Raw genomic sequence first — 23,395 nt, 5'->3', positions numbered from 1 at the left:
CTGGTGGACCCTGGCCATAAATAAGCTATACAACAGAATGAGAAAACTACTACATGAGAGAGCAAAATTCCGAAAAGGGAAGGCGTCTCTGATCAGTACTAGCAAGAAACTACGATCCCTCATAAAACCATCTAAGGCCAGCTTTGAAAGAAAAATTGCACAAGACACTAAAGATAATCACAAGGCCTTCTTTAGTTATGTCAGAAACATGGGAGGCAACTCCCAGATATGCTCTGAGATAGTGAAAAATGACAAAAAATACACTGAACCCACAGACATTGCCAACATCCTGGCAGAAAGGTTCAGTGCAAACCCCCCCCCTTCCCCCCAAAAGAGCAAATGTCTGTCCCAACAGAGTGTAGCCTTCCTGGGGTCACAGATGCACAGATGAGAGCTGCCCTCTCCAAAGCAAAAAACACAGCATCAATGGGACCAGACGGTGTCCTGAGCTGCGTCTTACATGAGCTCCAAGAAGAACTAAACCCTCATATAAAGTCACTGTTCAATCTCAGCCTTACTACAGGATATGTACCCAAGGAATGGCGTACAGCAACAGTGGTCCCACTCCACAAAGGTGGTGCCACAACAGACCCCGGAAACTATCGCCCTATAAGCCTGACTAGCCTGGTTTGCAAAGCTATGGAGCGTATCATCATGGAAATCATAAACAAAGACATTGGGAACCTCCAGACACTGGATCCTACCCAATTCAGCTTTGTTAAGGACAGATCATGCCTCTTGAACCTGGTCAACTTATTTGAAACAGTTACCAAAGCCATAGATGAAGGGAAGGTAGTCCACACAGCCTACCTGGACCTTGCAAAAGCCTTCGATACAATACCACACTCAGGCATCATAAATAAGCTCACCAGCTTAAATATCAACCCCTATGTCACAAGATGGGTTGCAAACTGGCTCAGGGATAGAACCCACATGGTCAGAATAGCAGGTGCCATGTCAGACTCTAAACCAGTTACAAGTGGCATCCCACAAGGCTCAGTCCTGGGACCTCTCTTGTTCGGTATATATTTCTCAGAGGTACAGGCTAACACGGGTGGACTATGGCTGACCAAGTTTGCAGATGACTGCAAACTGGGTGCCATAATCGACTCTCTGGCTGACACAAGCATCCTCCAAAAGGGTCTCACAGAGATGGATAACTGGTGCCAGAGCCATGGCCTAAAGCTAAATGCCAAAAGGTGCATAGTCATCCCCTTTGGGAAAAACAAAGTGCCCACAAATTACCACATAGGTGGTAATTCATTAAGTACGGAAGAAGTAATTAGGGACTTAGGGACCCAAGTAGATAGCAATCTCTCCTTTGACAATCACATTGCCAAAGTGGTTAGAAAGACCTTCTCTATAGCCCACTTTATCATGAAAGGATTCACATCTAGATCAAGAGAGGTCATTGTGCCCCTCTACTCATCACTTATCAGGCCCATAATTGAATACAATGCCCCATTTGGGATGTACCTTACCTGACACCTGCAGCAACTGGAAAGACCCCAAAAGTACCTCACCAAGAGGATCAAGGGGCTCAAACAGATGCCCTATGCAACTCGGCTAAAGAAACTCCAGCTCTGCTCAGTTGCGTACTGCCTACTCAGAGGCAATCTGTGTCTGACGTATAAAGCCATGTCCAACCCAGAATTAATGGACATGCTTCACCTCAGGAAATCCAAATCCCTTAGAGCTATATGCTCCAGGGACTTGAACCTCAGCACAAAAATAAATAGGACATGCTGGAGGGACAGATTCATATCCCAGAGGCTCCCCTCACTCTGGAACAAAATCCCAATCCATGTTAGGCAGAGCCCCTCACTGACCCTCTTCAAGAGAAATCTTGATGAGTGGATGGGAGATCGTAAGTTTACCCCTGGGATCTCTTCTGTGTCCCTGCTTGACAGAGGTACAGTAAACTAACTTTAAAAGGGCTACCTTCTGTGACCTACTATACAGAGGCACAGTCAACTAATCTAAAAGTGTGGCGAAAGCCAAACACACTCTGGTTAGGCTGATAAATGCCCTAGGGCAGATAGCCTAGTATCAACCTATGAACCTATAAGAATGAACAAAGGAATACATAATAACTTCACATGCACATATAAACACTCTTAAAAACAGTTTGACATATTAAAACCTTTATAGAAAAAAATTGTGCTTTCAATCTTAAAACAGAACTGACGGACACAGCACTGTTTAGTCCTGGGCTCACTGTTGCATTTGTTTTAATTTGCCATTTCAGTTCTGCTAATTCCAGGAAGTCATTCAAGGGTCCTCCTCTTTCTCCTAGATTAATTTGTTTAATAACAACAAACTTAAAGCTATGTTCTTCATTGGCATTAATATGGACTGCTAATGCATTTTTTTCATCCTTCCTATTAATATCATAATAATGCTGATAAATCCTACTTCGTAATGCATTTTTCATTTTGCCAATATAGTAACAAGGACATTTTACGCATAGAGCCAAATATACCACGCCTTTGCTGTTACATGACATTTTCCCTTTTATAGTATGTTTCCCATAGTTAGGGATCAAAATGTCTTTCCCTTCAAGAATGTGTCAGCACTGTAAACAGTATCCACATTTAACCATACCTACACCTTTATCCGGCCCCTGTTTTTGTCTCTCCAACAGGGCTGGTCCTACTTACCTGTACCTGGTCTACGTCAATACTGAAGAAGTTCCAATTGTGTTGAATGATATTCTTAATATTATAAAAATACTGGTTAAACTTAAAAATAGCTGATTTCTTGAAGGTATTACTATTAACCTGTCCTACCTCATTTTGAATACCTCCCCCTGTTCCAAGCAGGGGTATAAAATGTCCACTCAACCTTTTCTTTGTAAGTTCTTGGAGAATGTTCTCCAAATAACTCACAGGATAGCCCCTATTTTCCAGCATATCTCCCAGGATGTTCATCTGTGTGATAAACTCTTGTTTGGAAATCATCCTAGCCAGTCTAATCCCTTGTCCCTTTACCAATGCCTTCTTTTGGTGTAGGGGGTGACAGCTATCAAAATGTAAAAGGCTATTTGAGAATGTGGGTTTCCGGAAGATGGTGGAGTTGAACTGTTGTTTGACAGGGTCTTTTTTCAATGGTTATATCTAAGTAATGGACAGAACATTCAGTAATCGAATATGTAAATGCTGTTGTCCAAATACTCTAAGAAATGGCTAATTTTCCCCTTGTCTTCTACCCAAAAAATTATGTTGTCAAGGTATCTGCCATAAAATGACCAGTCCTTGGCAAAGGGACTGTTGAATATAAATTCCATTTCCTAGTATGTTAGTACAATGTTGGCAAAAATGGGGGCACATGCCGCCCCCATTGCCACACCTTGAACTTGTTTGAATAACCGATGCTCAAATGTTATAATATTAGTGTTCAGAACAATTTCCATTAATGTTCTTAGTGTGAGAATACAGTTGTGACTGAGTGTTGAATACTGGCAAAGATACTGGTAAATCCAGTCTATACCAGTTTCATATGGAATCACGGAAAATAGATCTTTAATGTCAATTGTCATAAAGACAAGGTTGTCTTCGTACATCTATTTGTTGATTTTCAACAAGAAATCCCATGAATCTTTTAGTATCCAGGGGCAGTTTAACAAACACCCTTTAGTTGACCATCTATGTATTTCACTATAGGAAACGTTTTTGATGCACAAGCATCAACAATGGGTCTCAGTGGAAGGTCTTCTAAATCTTTATGAATCTTGGGGATCCCAAATATTTTTGGTATTTTGGGATTTCTTACAGATATAAGATGGCGTTCTTCCAGTTTAATTTGATGATTCATAAGCAGTTCTTCCAATATGTCAACTTTTTTGTAACACATGTTTTTCTCATTTAAACTGATTTCCCTGTATGCATCCCCAAACAAATGGTTAAACATTTTGTTTGTACATGTATCATAATTCATAATCACAAGATCCCCGCCTTTATCTGGTTTCATGACCCGTATTTCCGAATTTTGAGAGCTGTCTTTTAATAATGTAATTTCTGACTTACTTAGGTTGTTACCCTGTGTGTTGACCCCTTTTTTAAACAGATCTATGATGTCTTTCTCACATATTTTTTTCAAAAATAGCCACAGTAGGATGTAAAATGGAGTTAAATGTACTGAGTTTTCTTAGGCAACCTTGTTCATGCATGCTGTAATTCAACCCTTTGAAAAATAAATCAAAATTCAACTTTCTAGTGAAAAGTTTTGGATCTATTATAGTTTGGTCAAGGGAAGCTTTCTTGTCAGGTACAAAGGTTAAACCTTTTTGAAACAATTCTGCTACCTGTTCATTAAATGCAATGTTACTGTAATTATATACCTTAAAGTCTCCACCTTTGTTTTCAAAATAACTACATTGTTGTCCTGGTCATTCACTGGAATCTGTTCCCCCTCCCACTCTAGTTGCCCCTGGAATGTGCAGGGTACTGGTAGTTGTAATTGTAGTTATAATATGTCACTCTCCTCCCCTCCCCTGGTTCCTCAGTCTCTCTGACCTCCTTGGGGGGGGGGGGGTTCTCTAAAAGGTTTTGAATATTTTCGTATTGTCACCATTACTGTCGTTAGCATCAGTCATATTAGCTGTAGTCACATCAATGTTAGCACCTGTCCTTTCCTGCCCTCTAGGTGGTAAAGGGTAGGCTCTATTCTCCCCATATTCCTTTTCATCTCTCCTAAGCTTGTGTATTTTTCTTTCTTTCAAATCTATCATTGCAGTATCAATTTTCTCAAACATTTTAAAGTAATCAACTTTTTTACACTCAAACAGTAAATCCCTTTTAATACTTTCAACTACAGCATTAATTTTGTTCAGTAAATCAGGCATTTTATGTTCATTGTCTCTAATAAGACATTTTAAAAGTTCACAGCCATTTTTGTTAAAAAGTTCCAAAAGTTCCAGGTGTAATAAAGAGTCTCTTACCAGGCCAGTTGGAAACTTCCACCGTCTAAGGCCCTTTGGTATTCTTTCAATCCTTATACACTCATTAAGATAGTTGTTCTATAGTTGTAATTTTCGATATTCCATGGTTAGTTTCTCAAGGTTAGCCAGCTGTTCATTCAGAGTTTCAGTATTTTCTGCTGGAACCCATCGAAATTAATTTTTCCAGTCCTTTTCCCCTTCCAACCATTGTAGCAAACTGTTTCTGCCATTGTAAGGGGCTCCCAGCCTCTCACTTCCTGGATTTAACATCATGGGCATCGTTGTATGAAAATCTAGTGCTCCTGATTGGCTAGAATTCACCATATGCAAATCTAGTATTCCTGATTGGCTAGAAGTCACTGACTGTATTCTCTGTGCTGGTGTGACACCAGAACTGTCTAAACTGCACCGAATTTCCACAGGGCTGTTGATTCCTGCCCCATTCGGGCCCGGATCACTCTTCATAGTCTGTGATGTTGAATTATAGGCTTGTTGGGTCATTTTATCCATCCGAACAACCAAATTTGTCACTGTGTTATTTAATACAAACGCATGTTTTTAAGAGTGTTCACATGTGCATGTGAAGTTATTATGTATTCCTTTGTTTGTTCTTATGCAATGTATGTGTTTTAGAACAGATATTTTGTTATGCTTTTATATTATGCCTTTACATTTTATGGCATTGTTGCTTTAAGAAATTTCATTATTTGTACAGGTGATTGTTATATGTTTTATATAAAAGGGATGTTGGATAATGTGTACTTCATTCTGAGGAAGTTTCCATTAGAGAGACGAAAGCGCTCAATAAACAGTATTTTTGAGTGGATCTGGACCTCGGTTCTTCTTTTTTCTGTGGATTATTAGTTGGTGTGTCTTTAGCCTTCTTTATTTCATTTCATGATTATTAGTAAAAACAATTGTCATAGAGGAGGCGGTGTTAGAAAAAAATATTTGTGGGGGATGGGGTGTTAAAAAAATTCTGCTTTGGGTGTCAGATATGCTAGGTACCCCACTGGATTCCACTAGAACAACACCACTTTACTTGCTAATTAATGAAGCCAATTATATTATCCTTGACTTTAGGAATCATCCTTACTGCAGGTAGAATGTTGTGCAATGCCAGTCTTTTGTGTTCTTGGAGGACATGAGCAGAGAGCTCAACAACCTCTTTATGCTTCTCCAACAAGGTGGAACACCTAAGGTCTTTTATCTCATCATGGACAATTGCAAGGTCACAAATATGGGTCTAGTGACATACTTAATCCTTGCACTACACAGGCAGCTTTTAGTCTTTCCTTTGCTAAACTGGTGAGTATTGTATATCTGTGTCTTAACAGCAGGCATGGGTATCATGGTAGTAGTTGGCTGTATGGCTGAGATAAGCTGTAGGAGGCTTAGGCAAGGATTTCTTTACAAACTCAGCATACATAAGAGAGTTATTGTGGTGATGTTTATTGACCATGGGACGGACAGTGGGATTATCCTTTAACTTAGATAAAGAAATCCATCTTTTGTGGGGCAGGGGGACCAATATGTGTTAGAAAAAGAGGTTGGCTAATAAACATGAGAGAGTTGCTACACTCAGTAGCATCAGTAGGGTGGCTAATGATGAGGCTACAGCAGGTTGGGACTCCAAGGTGACAGGCAGTGTTTTTTCAGGGCAATTAATAGCACAGATAACAGCTGATATAATGTATACAGAGTATTCTGAGATCAGTAAAGGCTGAATGTATGCAATGTATAAACAGGTTAATTACAATAGTAAGGGGGATCAATAATAAGGGAGATTTTTGTCTTACACGCATAGTTATATGGTTACACTAATAGTTAAATATAGGGGCTCAGTGTACTGGGTCTATGGGAAATAGGTGGAGGGCAAATTCATTTAATTAGCATAAGGTTAATGTTTTCACTGATATGTTAGTGCTTACTAACAAGATCCAAGATAATAGAAGTGTGTTTTTTTTGGGGGGGGGGATTTTCTGGCCAAACTAGAATAAGAGGTAGATGACTAGAGAGACATTGGTTTTAAGAACACAAAAGGAACGGGTTAGAAAGGTAAGATTTTCTTTGGCAGAGCTTGTTCGAGTGTGATTTCTCAGGACATCCTGATATTTTCTTTTCCTTTACATAAAAATACTAGTCTCTGGTTTGGTCTTTACCATAGTGTACAAGTAATTAACCTTTTCTAATTCTTTTGACTCCCCAAGAGACATGTTTTCTCTCCTAACCTAAACTTTTAATATTCAAGGAAAAGGATTCTACATATTGCAATAACAATACAAACTGCATTCAAACAAGAGAAGAATATAAAGAATACAAATGAGACATTTTGTCTTTCTCACAAAGCAGCTTATTCTATGGCAGATGCTGTCTGAGTGAGCTTTCTCTGCATCATATTAGCAGAGACCATTGTAGTTTTTATTTATTTCTTTGCTTGTTAACTGGGTAGGATCACTGACATGAGGACCCTTTTCGGCCATGACGTGGTTACAAAGGCAGATACAGTTCACAGACACAACAGATGATGCAGTTTTCAATAAGTAATACAATTAGCATATTACTACAGTACATTGCAGTAAAATAGAGTGATCTCATATTTTAAGGTATATGAATAAGAACCAGTTATGAACTCTGTCTGTACTCCTTATTTTGATGGAAAATAAGACTAATATTGCTATAGCACTATTTACAAACATCATATCTTTGGACTACTATATATCAATCATCCAAATGCAGGTGTAGGAATACATTTATTTAAGGTCATTGAGTAGTTTTGTTTTAAAGAGAGTGCCTGCTGCTTCTTTTGCAAGGTGGACATTTCACTTTGATAGTATGATTTTGCTGAAGCTATACAGCCAAGATAAATGGGGTCTGTGTGTGGTAAGGGGGTATTGTGTTGTGTTCTATGGTAGTAGGGATGTTTTGATCTTGAACTTGTTTCTGAAAGATGAACAGTACACATAATATATCAATTTAAAGATAAAGACTGAGAAAAGTAAAACTGGTTGAGTTTTTTTAATTGTTTTTATGGATTTTACAAAATGAATATAATTTCATAACTTTGCAATATAAAACATAGTTTACACAGTTTAACAACCATATACATTCAACAACTATAAAATCTAAAAAAACTATTTACAAAGGTGTCTATGTTTAAAAGATATTACAGATTTTTACATTTTAAAGTTCATTTCATGAGGTATTACAGTCATCTCTCTCCGTCATTTTGTTCACTTTCTTCCATGAGTTGTAATAAGATGTGGATCTTTCTGTTCTCATTTTAATGGTTCTCATTTCCAGTCATGATACATTCAATACAATGTTTCTGTATTCTTTAAATGTGGGTGAAGTTTCACTTTCCCAATTTGTAGTAATGGTTTTGGGTACTATAGCTAGTAGTGTCCATAAAAGTGAAAACTTTGTTTTAGCAACACATTGGAGTATGGGAGCATTAAACAAAATCAAAGATTTGGACAAATAAAAATTATCATTAAAAACTATTTGCAAGAAAAAATTAACTTTATCCCAAAATGGTTTAAGTAAATAGCAATCATAAAACATATGCCTTCAATCTGCTCTCAAGTTTCTTTTACATATTACTATATCAAAAGTTTTAATGTTATTTTGTGTGCATGAAATAGGATATAGCAAGAATGACCAAGCTTTTATGTTAGGATTCCTATTCATAAGGGTTTTATATCATTTTAATATGTTTTTATAAACTTAAAACTTAAAACTTTTCTTTTCTTGTAAAACCTTTGCTGATGATCTTTATGTTTAATCTTTATTGACTATGTATATTATTTTTTTTATATCTCTTTTGAATTAATAGTGTAACTGGAGCTTATCTCCCTAGGCCTCTACTGAAAATGGACATGTATCCAGTTGGACTAGCCCGGTCAACAAATGTAAAATAAAATAAAATAAAAATAAAAATAAAAATGTGCTTCTGTTTGTTTTCTGCAAAATGTTCTCTCATCATACAAAAAAAAAATATTTGTTATCAACTCAGTATGTTGTAATGGTAATGTAAGACCTGATTTTAGCCATATCTTTTCATGTATGTGTTTCCATCTGGCAGAATAAGCATTATTTACCAATAATTTTATTGTTTTTATATTTGATGACAGCACATAAATTTCTGTATCTGGAAGACTAATTTCTCCTGCTTTCTAGACATTTAAGTGATGAGTCAGAGCTATTCTGAGTTTATTGGAAAACCATAAGAAGTTTAGCATTAGTTTATTAAATTGTTTTATGTAAGACTTAAGAGGAAGTATAGAAAAGGCTTGTAGGAAGTATAATATTTTTGGAAAAATAATCATTTTAATTATATTAATGTCTGTCCTCCATTGGGCAGCCGCGGTGGTGCAGCGGTTAGCATTGCCGCCTCACAGCAAGAGGTTCTCCGGTTCGATCCTCAGCTGGGGTGCCTTCTGTGCGGAGTCTGCATGTCCTCTCTGTGGTCACATGGGTTTCCTCTGGGTGCTCCAGTTTCCTCCCACATCCCAAAGACATGTTGTAGGTGGATTGGACACTCTAAATTGGCCCTAGGCATGAGTGTGTGTGTGTGTGTGTGTGTGTGTGTGTGTGTGTGTGTGTGTGTGTGTGTGTGTGCCTTCTGTGGAAGGTTGGGCGCTGGGCTGGCAATTCAACACTGTAAAACTCCACTACCAATCATGAGCAGTCAGGTGATCTGCTGTGGCAACCCCTAACAGCCAAAAGGAGAAGAAGAAGAAGAATGCATGTCCTCCATTGTAAAAATGTATTTATTCAATTTTTGAAAGAGTGTTTTAATGTGATTTATAATATAAATTTATTGTTATTGTCTTATCTAGTTCATCTGTTAATGTAATCACTAAGTATTTTATTTTATTGTCAGCAGCTATATATTTAGAAAAATCCATATTTGTCTTTCTTATTAGAGTTCATAAGTAATATCTGTGTCTTATTTTCATTAAACTTAAGACCTGAGAGTTTCTGAAAGTGTTCAATTAAATTTAATAGTTTTAGAGAGCTGTTATCATACTTTAAGGTTAACAAAATATCATCTGCAAACAACTGACCCTTCAATGCCAGACTATTGTCAGTTTATATGCCCTTAATATTCTTATCCATTCAAATATAATTTGCAAAAGGTTTGATTACTAAGGCAAATAATAATGGAGCAAGATTCAGAAAAGCATGATCCAATCTTTATATATGCTAAGGAGTTTTCATAATGTGATTTAATTAATAGTGTGAATTTTGAAGAAAATCCATATTCTTCTAGAACTGACGATAGATAATACCAGTGGACAGAATCAGAGGCACAATTTATGTCTAAACTGATTATATTCATGTTATTTTTTGTATGATTAATGTAATCAGTTAAAGATATAATTCTTTTAATGTTATCATATGTATTTCTGTCTTTTATAAATCCAGTTTGATCTTTGTCTATTAATAATGGAAGTAATAATTTGCTCCTAGCTGCATGTATTGTCATTTTAATTATATTAATGTCTGTCCTCCATTGGGCAGCCGCGGTGGTGCAGCGGTTAGCATTGCCGCCTCACAGCAAGAGGTTCTCCGGTTCGATCCTCAGCTGGGGTGCCTTCTGTGCGGAGTCTGCATGTCCTCTCTGTGGTCACATGGGTTTCCTCTGGGTGCTCCAGTTTCCTCCCACATCCCAAAGACATGCTGTAGGTGGATTGGACACTCTAAATTGGCCCTAGGCATGAGTGTGTGTGTGTGTGTGTGTGTGTGTGTGTGTGTGTGTGTGTGTGTGTGTGTGTGTGTGTGTGTGTGTGTGTGTGCCTTCTGTGGAAGGTTGGGCGCTGGGCTGGCAATTCAACACTGTAAAACTCCACTACCAATCATGAGCAGTCAGGTGATCTGCTGTGGCGACCCCTAACTGGGAACAGCCAAAAGGAGAAGAAGAAGAAGAATGCATGTCCTCCATTGTAAAAATGTATTTATTCAATTTTTGAAAGAGTGTTTTAATGTGATTTATAATATAAATTTATTGTTATTGTCTTATCTAGTTCATCTGTTAATGTAATCACTAAGTATTTTATTTTATTGTCAGCAGCTATATATTTAGAAAAATCCATATTTGTCTTTCTTATTAGAGTTCATAAGTAATATCTGTGTCTTATTTTCATTAAACTTAAGACCTGAGAGTTTCTGAAAGTGTTCAATTAAATTTAATAGTTTTAGAGAGCTGTTATCATACTTTAAGGTTAACAAAATATCATCTGCAAACAACTGACCCTTCAATGCCAGACTATTGTCAGTTTATATGCCCTTAATATTCTTATCCATTCAAATATAATTTGCAAAATGTTTGATTACTAAGGCAAATAATAATGGAGCAAGATTCAGAAAAGCATGATCCAATCTTTATATATGCTAAGGAGTTTTCATAATGTGATTTAATTAATAGTGTGAATTTTGAAGAAAATCCATATTCTTCTAGAACTGACGATAGATAATACCAGTGGACAGAATCAGAGGCACAATTTATGTCTAAACTGATTATATTCATGTTATTTTTTGTATGATTAAGGTAATCAGTTAAAGATATAATTCTTTTAATGTTATCATATGTATTTCTGTCTTTTATAAATCCAGTTTGATCTTTGTCTATTAATAATGGAAGTAATAATTTGCTCCTAGCTGCATGTATTGTCATAAACATTTTATAATCAACATTTAGTAAAGATATAGCTCCATAAGATGAACATTCCTTTGCATTTTTATCTGGTTTTAAAACAGGTGATACTCTACATTTCCAAGAAGGAGGAAATATTTTCACTTTCCTTTACTAATGTTTACACTTTTAATAGTAATACCAGAGCTTCTTTGGTTAATAATTTGAACATTTCTGGGATCATACTATCTATGTCAGGTGCTTTGTTTGGCTTTAAAATTTTAATTTGGGATTTAAGTTCAGTCATAGTAATTTGCTTGTCTATTAATTTTATACGAACATTTGTTAATTTGGTTTTGATATGTTTTCTAAAGACTTTAATATGTTCTGAGGATTTATTATTTTCTTTTGGGTATTTAACTTTATGAAAGTATAATTTAAATGCTTCTAGCATCGCTTCTAAGTCTGATACTTTCTTTCTGCTATCTGGAACGTATATTTCCTTTATTTGATCAGCTTTTATGATCTTTTTAGTTCTATTTGCTATTCTTTTCTGATTTCTGGGATTCATTGAATAAGAACATAGTTTGATCTTCTCTTATTTTATCATTGTCTTATGATGTAGTGTCTCTAAATATTTTTTATTCATTTCATCTAATTCACTTATTAAATTTGTCTTTCCCTTCTGGATGTCTAACTTAAATGTATCAATTCTTGCTTAGAATTCCAGTATTTCTTGGCTCATTGCCTTTTCTTGTTTTTAAACCATGTCAATGCTTTACCCTATAAATATGACTTCAAAGAGTCCCAAATATATATCTTCAGTAGGATTTAACATGTCTTCAGTAAGATTTATGTATAAAAATGTTTGTAAATCTTTAACATAAAATTCCTTAAAATCCTTTAAGTTAGTTATGTATGAAGGAATTCTAGGTGCAGTTATTCTTTGTTTTTTATTTAAATCTAAATCAAAAGTAATTGCATTATGGTCTGACAATGTGCATGTGACTACTTTGACTTTATCCAACTTTGTAGTTAGATCTCTTGATATGTACACTCTATCTATTCTTGAATGTGTGCCATGTCAATGACAGTAATGTGTAAAGAATAATATATTATGATCAGCATATTCATTAATGATCACGATATTAAAAGTTTCAGTAAAATAAGATAGCACCTTAGAAATTGCTATTTTCTTTCATGTGTTTCTAGCATCAATGTCTTCATCATTCATTATACAATTAAAATCTTCTGCTATGATTATTTCCCATGGTGTACAATGTTTTCTAAATGCTGCTTATTTCCTTTGACACCTAACCAGGTATTGAATAAATGTTTACTAGAGTATATATCTTCCCATTTATGGATATTATTATTAAATAGAAAATCCCTGTTTTGCCATAATATGTAGTTAATATTTTTGGCATTAAGATTGAGTTTTTTCATAAGACTGCTACTCTTCTCTTCATTTGTTTATAGTGCAAACTTACTAAAACTGCATAATTATTTGTATTGATTTTATGTCTTCTTCTATAAGATGTGTTTCTTGCAAAAAATAATCTGTGCATTAAACATCTTGAAATATTTTAAGAGCCTTCTCCTTTTACAATTATTATTCAGACCATTTACATGAATAGAAATACATTTCATAGTTAAATTATTACCAGTCAAACTGCTAGTCATGTGTATATATTTTAACTATTAAATACAAAGATTTAACTTAAGCGAATGCCTTATTTTCATTTGATGTAGCAAAGTAGTTACAACTCATAGAATTCAATAAAAAGAATTAAACAATAAAACATTAAAGACTGAGACAAAAAACCCCAAAAAAACTAACCCTTCTATGAGGAAACAAACCCCAGCTTTGAACAGACTAACCATTCAAGCATACCCCTAACACCTCCTTCCAAGAATCATTTCTCAACCCAATTATGTAAACATTCTGTCTAACAGAAAATACATTTTTCATAAAATTTGCTTTTAAATCAAAGAAAAACATTTAACATAACCATATTACTATATTAAGCATATTAATCTGATATTAAAACAAAACAAGTTCATAGGTTCATAGGTGTTTACTAGGCTAACGACCATAAGGGCCTTTTTAAGCCTAGCCATGCATCCCAAATCTCTGACAAATTCTGATACCCTTGATAAGTGTAAGCATGGGCCTGGGAGATGAACCATTTACAGGTTACCTGTTTGCATCAGAGACATAGGTGCCAAACCAGGGATGAATTTCTGGTTTTCCATCCAATTGTCCAAGTTGCACTTGAATTGGATTAAGGAGGAACTCTGCTTCACATGGATGGGGAGCCTGTTCCATAGACTGGGTAGTCTCTGTGATACATACCTATCTCTCCAGCAGGTCGTATTTATATCACAGGCAAGGTTTAAGTCTTTAGAATGGGTAATTCTGGTGCTGTTTGTTTTGTGGATATGCAGGAGGTCCATCAGAGTGGGGTCTGACAATGCCCTGTATGCCAGGCATAGATCTCGCCTCAAAAGCCTGTAGGAGACAGAATACAGGGATAGGGCCTTGAGGCAGTCTGCATAGGACATATTACTTATGCCCTGTATTCTTTTAGTGAGGAACCTCTGTGGAAGTTCCATTTGTTGGATATGCCTGGATAGGTACATACCAAGAGGGGCACTGTACTCAATGATAGGTCTGATGAATGCTGAATACAGAGGAACAATGACTTCCTTGGACTTAGATGCCATATCTTTGTTTATAAGTTGCACAACATAGAATGATTTCCTCACCACTGTAAACACATGATGATCAAAGGCTAGATTACTATCTATGTGTGTCCCTGAGTTCCTGACTACTGGGTCAATTCTAAGAGGTGTGCTGTCAATATGATAGTTACCAGGGATGGATGACTGCCCAGAGGATACTATTATGCATTTCCTGGCATTTAGTTTTAGTCCATGATTCTGACACCAGTTGTTTGTCTGTGTCAACCCCTCCTGGAGAACATTTATGTCAGTGTATGATTCAATTACAGCTTCTAATCTGCAATCTGCAAATTTAGTCAGCCAGGGACCACTGAAATTGACCTTGACTTTTGTGAAGTAAATGCCAAAAAGGAGCGGTCCAAGGATTGACCCCTGAGGGACTCCATTTGTGACTGGCCTCTTTGTAGAGATGGACTCCCCAATTCTAATGTCCTGGGTCCTGTCTGTGACCCAGTTGGCTATCTACTGGGTGACATATGGGTTTATAGCTAACCTCTTGAGTTTGTCAACAATGCTGGAGTGTGGTATTGTGTCAAATGCCTTGGCCAGGTCAAGGTAGGCAGTGTGAATGATTTTGCCCTCATGCATTGCTTTGGTGACCTTCTCAAAGAAGTACACCAGGTTGGGTAGACACGATTTGCCCTTTACAAAACCAAACTAGGTTGGGCCACTGTCTGGAGATTTATTATATCTCTGTTGATCATCTCCATGATAATTATTTCCATGGCTTTACATATAAGACTAGTGAGACTTATGGGTCTGTAGTTTCCATGGTCTGTAGATGGCCCACCTTTGTGCAGAGGGATGACTGCTGCCTTTCTCCATTTATGAGACATGAAGCCTGTTTGGAGGCTACAGTTAAATAGTAATTCCAGAGGCCCTGATACATCATGTTTCATGCTATTTAGAAGGCGTTCTGGGATTTTGTCTGGACCTATTGATACAGTGTTCTTGGTCTTAAAGGGAGAGTTAAGGACCTTTTCCCTAGTGATAGTAGGGGGAGTTATATTTGATATTTCCTGAAGAAAGGTTGAGGGGGAGAGGGGATTAAAGTTGGAGATGAATTTATCAGCCAGGTGGGTTGCTATATCTTCTAGCTCAGTATAGGTGTCTCCATTTACAATGAGCTCTGCACATAATTGTGTATTGCCTTTGAGGTTGTGGACATAGCTGAAGAATGCTTTGTGGTTGTCCTTGGCCTGGAAGGCCAAACCTAACTCAAATTTGGCCTTGCTATACTTTATTTGTCCTCTGAGTTTGTTTAATTTAATTAGAGTGCTTTTATCCTGCTGGGTGATGCACCTTCTAATTTTTGCCATGATTTTCATCCTCCTGTTATACATCTGATTAATTTTGTGATTCCATCAGTGTGGCTTGTTTTTTGAGTTAGTTCTGTACTTTTTCCTCGTGGGTACAGCTGCCTCTATACAGCTATTAACATGCATGTACATGGTTTCTGTGAACAGTTCTGCATAGGCAGAAGTGTTCTCAGGGTTTATAGGGGCTTGAAATTTTGCCAGGTTCTCACTTAATAGCAGGAGATTAGCCTTAGAATCGTTTCTGAATATCCCCAGTTTAGTTGGGGGTCCAGGTTTTATTTTTACTTCAAAGGAGACCTTTTGTGGTCTGATCTTACCAAGGAAGTCATTACAGTAGGGGTGTGCAGCACTCTCTCATATTAGTGAGGACCAGATCTAGTATGGTTGCACCCCTGGTTGGTGTATTGGCAATCTGATCCAGGGAGTTTGTGTTTACAAAATCCAGGAATCTCTGGAGTTACAGTGACTTTTTGTGTTTGCTTATAATATACAACAGTTGTCCATTAGTCAAACTCCTTTTGATTAGAATGGATTAATATTTGTAATTCAATTTACTCTAACTAATCAGCAAAACAGTTCAGATTTATAAAATTGCATAACAAGGTCCCATCATTCTAATTAAACCCAGTGAAACTGTTGTTATTATAATGTGTAGTAGCACAGTCTATTTCACATCAATCTCTTTATTACATACGATCTAATTACAAGAATTTCATGTCTGTTTTGCATTAAAATCAAATATACTTTCTCTTTAATAAGTTCCCTAAATTACTTGTTAATTAAGCTCTCATTGCTTTTACTCTTATTCAAATTGTACAGTTTTGCATGTTATTAGTTAAATATCCCTTTAGGAAGCTGAGAAATTCAAACAGCTCATTGTTAACCTTTAACCCAAGTGCTTACATCATGCCTGAGCCTTTTATTTTCATTTTCAAACACTTTCATAGTCGCAAAGGGGTTTTCAGCTTCTAAATATGCTAATAATGAAAAAAAAAACATATTGGGAACAAGAAAACAAACTTTTGAGCTTGTGACCTCAGTAGGAAGCTGAGAAACAAGTAAGTAAGCAATTTGAGTACTTCTAAACATGCCCTGTGCTCAAGGAGTGCTTGAGAGCTTTTTCTCCTTCTAAATGGCTATCTGTAAAGCCCAAACATGTCTCTGTAGTTAGAATCAAGTTTAGATTTACCTGAGAAAAGCTTTATTTTAACTGTAATAAGCCTTTTTCATTCCATATGAAAAAGAAAGAAAAAACATTTCTTTTCTTGTTTAAGCATGTACTAAAAATCAGTTAAGCCATGAAACATTCATAGACAAACATTTAAAAAATAGGCATGTATCTTCTGTTTCTTAACGTTTACAACTTATTAAGAAATCTATATTTAGATTGTATATTCAAATAAACGTGTTCAAATGTTCACTTCAGTGCCTTTTTAAGCTGTAAATTTTCTGTGTCTACACTATACAGTAAAACATGCACTATGATGTGTTACTTAAACGTTTTTATTTTCTTTAAGCTTCTTTTTCTCCTTTCTTCTTTAAAAGTTACTTCTTTGAGACTATGACACTAAAACACTCTAACAAAAGGTATAAGCAGATAAAGCATTGTTTTGTTCCATGTATTATGCTATTGTTATTTACTATACTTTGGGATATATTAGTTTTATGCAGATTTGTTCAAACATTACTAAGCTGTTAAGTTTGTAACCTAGAAAGTTAATAAACAAGAACAAAATGTTTTTACTTTTTTCATTTTGGTTTGTAGTCTTTTAGTTAAAAGGCATTACTTTTGTTGTACATTTTAGGGAACTTTGTAGATTTGCCATCTGCATAAAGTGTGGTTCCCTTTAGATAATTTGTGTGTAGTATAAAAGGAAAAATATGCAAAATAATTATTTAAAAGTTACTTGTCATTTAGTCCCTTCTTCTTTTTGTCTGTTTTTTTGCCATTCATTCCTCTCTGCTTGGCGTTTTAGGGTAAAACCAGTCCAATCCATTTCTTCTGTTTGATTTAAAGTTTTGTTAGATGTTAAAAAAGTCTGACATGAAGTAGTAAATGGACCTTGAATTGTCTCTTCTTCAATTCTTTTATTAAAGATAAACATTCCTTTCTTTTAGAGTTTAACTCCAATGAGTAATCATTGTCAACTCTTATTATTATTATTATTATTATCTTGGTGGTTGACAGGAGAGTCTGACCACATAGTTTTAGCACCAGTTCCTTGTCCTGAGAAGATATAAATCTTACAACTATTGATCTTGGACTTTTATTTGCTTTGCTGGAGGATGAAGGAACTGCCAGTGACCTATGGGCTCTTTCAATTCCACAAGAAAATGACTCAGGTAAATTCAGAACAACGTAGAAGCAAGAATGTAAGAAAAGTTACTATATTGTCTCCTTCAGTCTTTTCTGGTGGTCTTTAAATATGCAAGTTGTTTCTCCTTGACGTATTTTCTAGGTCATCTAATTTGTTTGTTAGAAAAGTATTTCGTTTTGAGAGAGAATCAAGCTGATGTTCGTGTTCCATGAGTCTGCCTTCCATGTCATTTAATGTTTCTTCTATGTCAGCAAGTTGAGTTTTATGTTGCATTATTAATTCTTGTAACTGCTCCATTTATTTTGTGCATTTTTCTTTAAAAAGAGTCAAGATAATAACATTTGTAGTTCCCTCTTCATTTTCTGGTCCTGTGAATTGTTCTTTTGATAACTCATTCTGTGAAGAAATCTAAGTCTTTTCTGCTTGAATTTTGACAGAAAAATCATAGAAGTTAAACAAAATAATCCAATGTAGACTTCCAAAGACTGTAGTAGAAGTTTCTAGTTAAGTTTAAGAAGTTTAGGAGTCTCAGTTTTTAAAATTTTCTGTCAGAAATGTAACTTAGATAAGAGAGCTGAGAAAAAGTGCTGTCAACCTGTCAGCATCCTGACCATGCCTTCCAGCTGCTTGAATTTTGATGGATAGCCAGTTTAGTTTACTAAGAGAAGTGTTGCAGTGCTCATTTCTAGCAGTGAGACTGATGAAGCAGCATATCTTGTTTATAACAGCCTGGATAATATCTGAGTTATGCGAGGACTTTAGAGTTATAATAGCTACTGATTGCATATTCAAGCCAAAGGAGGAGTATAATATGATTGTGGTGTAAGATGATTAATTATGATGTAGAAAGTTATACGCTAGGAGTTGACCATGTCTGCTGTGGCCTCAGAATTGTGTTTGACGTAATGGTTCAGGTATAGGGTTAGGCCAAGATATGCCTTATTCAGATATTTTTCAGGCTTAAGATGGTAAAGGAGGTGCTAATAGCTCGCTTTTCCATGCATTAATCCACAACCCCTTTTTCCTATTTTTGCACATGGAGTCAAAATGCAACTTCAACAGTGACAATCATTTACAGCCAAGGTTTACGCTGTCACATGGTTAGTCCTGCCACGATAGTTTTTCTACACCACACACTCACATGTATGCTCACACTTATGGCCAGTTTATGAGTGTCCAACCACCTACTGCATGTATTTGAAATGTGGGAGGAAACTGGAGCACCAGAAGGAAACCATGTGAACAAAGGGAGGATATGCAGACTTAGCACAGAAGGCACCCCAGGCGAGAATCGAACCAGAGAACTCCTTGTTTTGAAGTGGAAATGCGATCCTCTGTGCCACTGTGCCACCCTAATAGCTAGCTTTTGTTGTGTCTCAAATAGCACTGAGGTTGTTTTGGTTATATTAAGAGTCAGTTGATAATGAACTAGTGGCACAATGTGTTGAAATCTGATTGAATATTTCTTTACATATGGGTGGTGTCAGGGCTAGCTATGTGAAGAATAATGCCATCTGCTTATAGCATAATTATGTCTAGGGATACATTGGTGGTTATGCCATTTCCAAATATGGATAACAGCATGGGACCATTGAAGAACTCCAGCATAGGCAATATCCCAAATGATCTCTTTGAAGATGGGTCAATGGACTGATAAAGATCTGACAATTCTGAGCTATGTAATTCTTGTATGATTTCAAATGCTTTAGATTCAGAAAATCATCTCAATGTTATAGTTATTGGACAAGTTTTTCAAATTCTGAAGGACAGGGTGGCTTGCACTGGAAGGTATTTGTTAGGCATGCAATGTTTTTACATAGGTTCATAGGTTAGTAGGTTCATAGGTTAGTACTAGGCTAACTGCCCTTATGGGCCATTTTAAGCCTAGCCAATTACCCCATGTCAGAATCAAACCCTGCACCTAGTGTTTCTAAGGTAAGCACCTTAACCATTACGCCAACCTCCCATCCACATCTGAGATATTTCTTATAAATAAGTTGAGCACTACTGATTTTGATAGGTTTTGTAGGGCTTGACACATCATTGCTGGTATCTCTGTATAGCCAATATTACACTTTCAGAATGCTCTACTGATCAAGTCCAAAAACAGAAATTTAACAATAAAAAATACAAACTACTGACTTAGAAAATTCAAAGTTTTTTTTTTATTTTTTTTGTCTTCTTAAAATTGCTAAGTGGGTGTGAAGTTATACTGTGTTTGAAATATCTCCACATACACCATGCAGAAAGCGGAGTAGTGAGTATTACAGCTACCAGTATGGACAGGTGCTTATGAGAACACAGATGTGTGACAGGCTAGACTATCAGGATGTCAGGGACTACCGATCAATGTAGGCAGAGACAGGGAAATGGATAGGAGATCTTATCTGTGTTAAGTAATAGTGTCTGGCGGTGCTACAACAGGATCCGGCATTGGGGTAGCTACAATTGGTGAGGAGTGGAAGAGGCTGTCTGCATCTGTGCAGCATGGCATTGGTTCATTGAAGGTGGAACAGGCCCATATGTCCTCTAGGACAAAGATGGTAGAACAGGAACTGTAAAGTATTCACAAAGAAAGCGGTTCTTACTGACCAGCCATGTGGTGTGACTGAACCTACTGTTGGTGTGTTAATGGTGGAACAAGTGCAGCAGGTGTGGACTGACTACCATGTAATAGTCATCCAGTGTGTCCTCCCAAGTACACACATACCCAGGGACACGAGTAAGACTAGGGTGGAGCATGTGCTTTATGTCTTTTCAGTAGTGTCCAAAACTAGACTTCTGGAATTTTGGTACCTGTTTTGGGCTGTGAATCTTCTCTGATACCTTGTAATTCTTATCCTAGTCTGACTCTGCTGCTGGATAATAATAAGGCTTGGGTGCTCTAAAACAAAAGACTGAAAATGTATGGCTTTCGCTATTTAGACATTTTATGATATTATCACATTTCCTGCTAGGATGTATAGCTTTTAGCTTTGAAGCACCTTTTTTATTTTAAGAAGCTAAGCTAAACTTTTAAAATGCTCAAAATAAATGGGCAGGGATGGTACCAGTCATAGAAAAAAGTAAATAATAATAGTAATAATAATAATAATAAAGTTATTATTATCTGAACTCTGGATGTGATAACAAAGGAACCAGCAGGTGGCACTGTCATTTCATTTTTGCATGCTGCCCAGAGTTGCTCTGTATTGATTGCTGAGTTACAGTGAAAATGCATTTGATATTTCTGTCCTGAATAACATTCCACATCTGTGGAAAGTGTTTACCTTTTTTCCTGTGGAAACAAAATATAAATAGAAATTTGCATCTGTTTGTGCTGGATGTTAACAGTGCATTAGAAGATAGAAGTGCAATTACAGTTTAAGCTTGAGATTATAAAAGTGTATGATCACTTCTGCTTTGCTGACAGTTGCTTCAGTAGCTTCTGCTTTTTGCTGGGGTTGGGTGAGGGGTTGCACTTAATAAAAGTTGTAATAAGCAGTCATCTTCTTCAGGGATGGAAAACAAGTTAAACCCAAGAGTACTAAGAAAGGTGGAAATTTAGGCAGGTCAGGAGAAAAAGAGTTAATTCGTGAAACCATTATGAAAATCTATTTGCTACTTAGCCATACCTTTGATGGAGCACTGTGGAATATGAGTATGAATATACAGTTCAGTGGTGACCACTGGTGATAACAAAAGTTTATGAAATGATATTAAGACTCCATGGATTTACTTTAATTAGATTCCATAGGTAACTATGGTTTTCTATAGAGGTACTGTATTGGGATATTACCAATGATTTTTACGGTTCCCTATTGAAATGTCAACACCTGAAATGCAGAGTGCCAGCAGGGTGAAAAAAATGAAAAACTGAGGAGAAGATGGAATCTCACTCTCCTCTTTTAAACTTTTTTTTTACGGGGGAAAGTACCCCTGCACCCTTTGTCTCTGGAATCCCGGTTCTGACACCATGTCACTTGTCCAGTCAGGATAAAATAGACAAATCTTTGGGATTCTGTTCAAGCAGCTTTATTATGTACAAACACATCAGGATTGAGGCTTAATAACTTTAATTTAGATAAACATATAAACAAACTAGCTATTACGCTCATACATGCTCACTCTCTGGCTGCACTCTCAAAATAGCAATGAAGCTAGCACATGCTTGCTATTTATATGCACATCCAGACCTTGAAATTCTTAAAGGTACAACACACACACACACACACACACACACACACACACACACACACACACACACACACACACACACACACACACATCCTTCCTCTTTGAGAAATAAGTCATGCAATGTTGACGCCATTAAGTGGCATGTAATCAATACAAATAATACTTTGTCATACAATTATACAGAACTAAATACATATAGACAATTATTTCCAGGTTGCTGTGTATTTCACACTAGGTCTGGAAATACGACCAATTCATGTGATGTAGAAATTAGAATTAGGTCTAGCAACTGGGACTGTCTCTGCTGAATGTTCAACCTTAGGTACATCAGGAACATCATCAGGAATGGAAGTAGAAGTTAAGACATGATCTGCAACAGGAACATTGTCTGGATAACTCTGAGATCTAGAGTCTGTATCACAGGAACAATGCTGTGATATTGATTCTGGTATAGGAAGAAGATGTCTGTGATTTCTCCTGTACTCCACAGCCTCATATTCTACGAAGTAGGATCTCAGCTTGGTACATATACCTGTTACTTGACAAATCCGGTTTATCATAGCTGGATGTCTGGAAAGAATGCTTCCTGAATAATTGGGCTCTAATTGTTCTATTGTTCTTAGCTTTAGGCCTCAAAAAACTGGAACTAATAGGCAGTGTTGTTCTGGTTTGCCTGGATAGAAGTCTCTGAGCAGGCGAGCCAACTATATCGTCACGGGGTATGTTTCTGAGACTGAATAAATTCAAAAAGACATCGGTATTATCATGCTTTGACCTTTCACGTAATTGCTTTTCACTCTGCACTGCACGGTTAGCTAGACCATTTGACTGTGGATATTCAGGACTGCTAGTAACATGTACAAAGTCCCATTCTCTTGCAAATTTCTGAAACAACTGGCTAGTAAATTGGGTACCATTGACAGAAATAACTTTGTGTAGACTTCCATGGACTGAGGAATGACGTTTCAACTTGGTGATAACAGCAGTGGGCATTAGGTTAGGTAATAAATCAATCTCAAACCAGTTTGAGTAAGAGTCTACCAACACTAAGTAATGCTTATTCTTCCACTTGAATATATCAGTGGCTACTGTTGACCAAGGTAGTTCAGGAACTTGACTTAGCTGAAGTGGTTCTTTTTGCAAATGAGGTTTAGTACTATTGCATACTGAACAAGAAGAAAGTACTTTATCAATGTCTTTTACTAGAGAAGGCCAAAATACTAGTTCTCTTTCCCTACTTTTGGTAGATTCAGAACCTGGG

Source organism: Protopterus annectens, chromosome 2.part2, assembly GCF_019279795.1.
Source record: "Protopterus annectens isolate FY-2018-M chromosome 2.part2, PAN1.0, whole genome shotgun sequence".
Taxonomy (NCBI): domain Eukaryota; kingdom Metazoa; phylum Chordata; order Ceratodontiformes; family Protopteridae; genus Protopterus; species Protopterus annectens.
The sequence above is the reverse complement of the archived record's forward strand: the minus strand, read 5'-3'. Positions refer to the sequence as shown.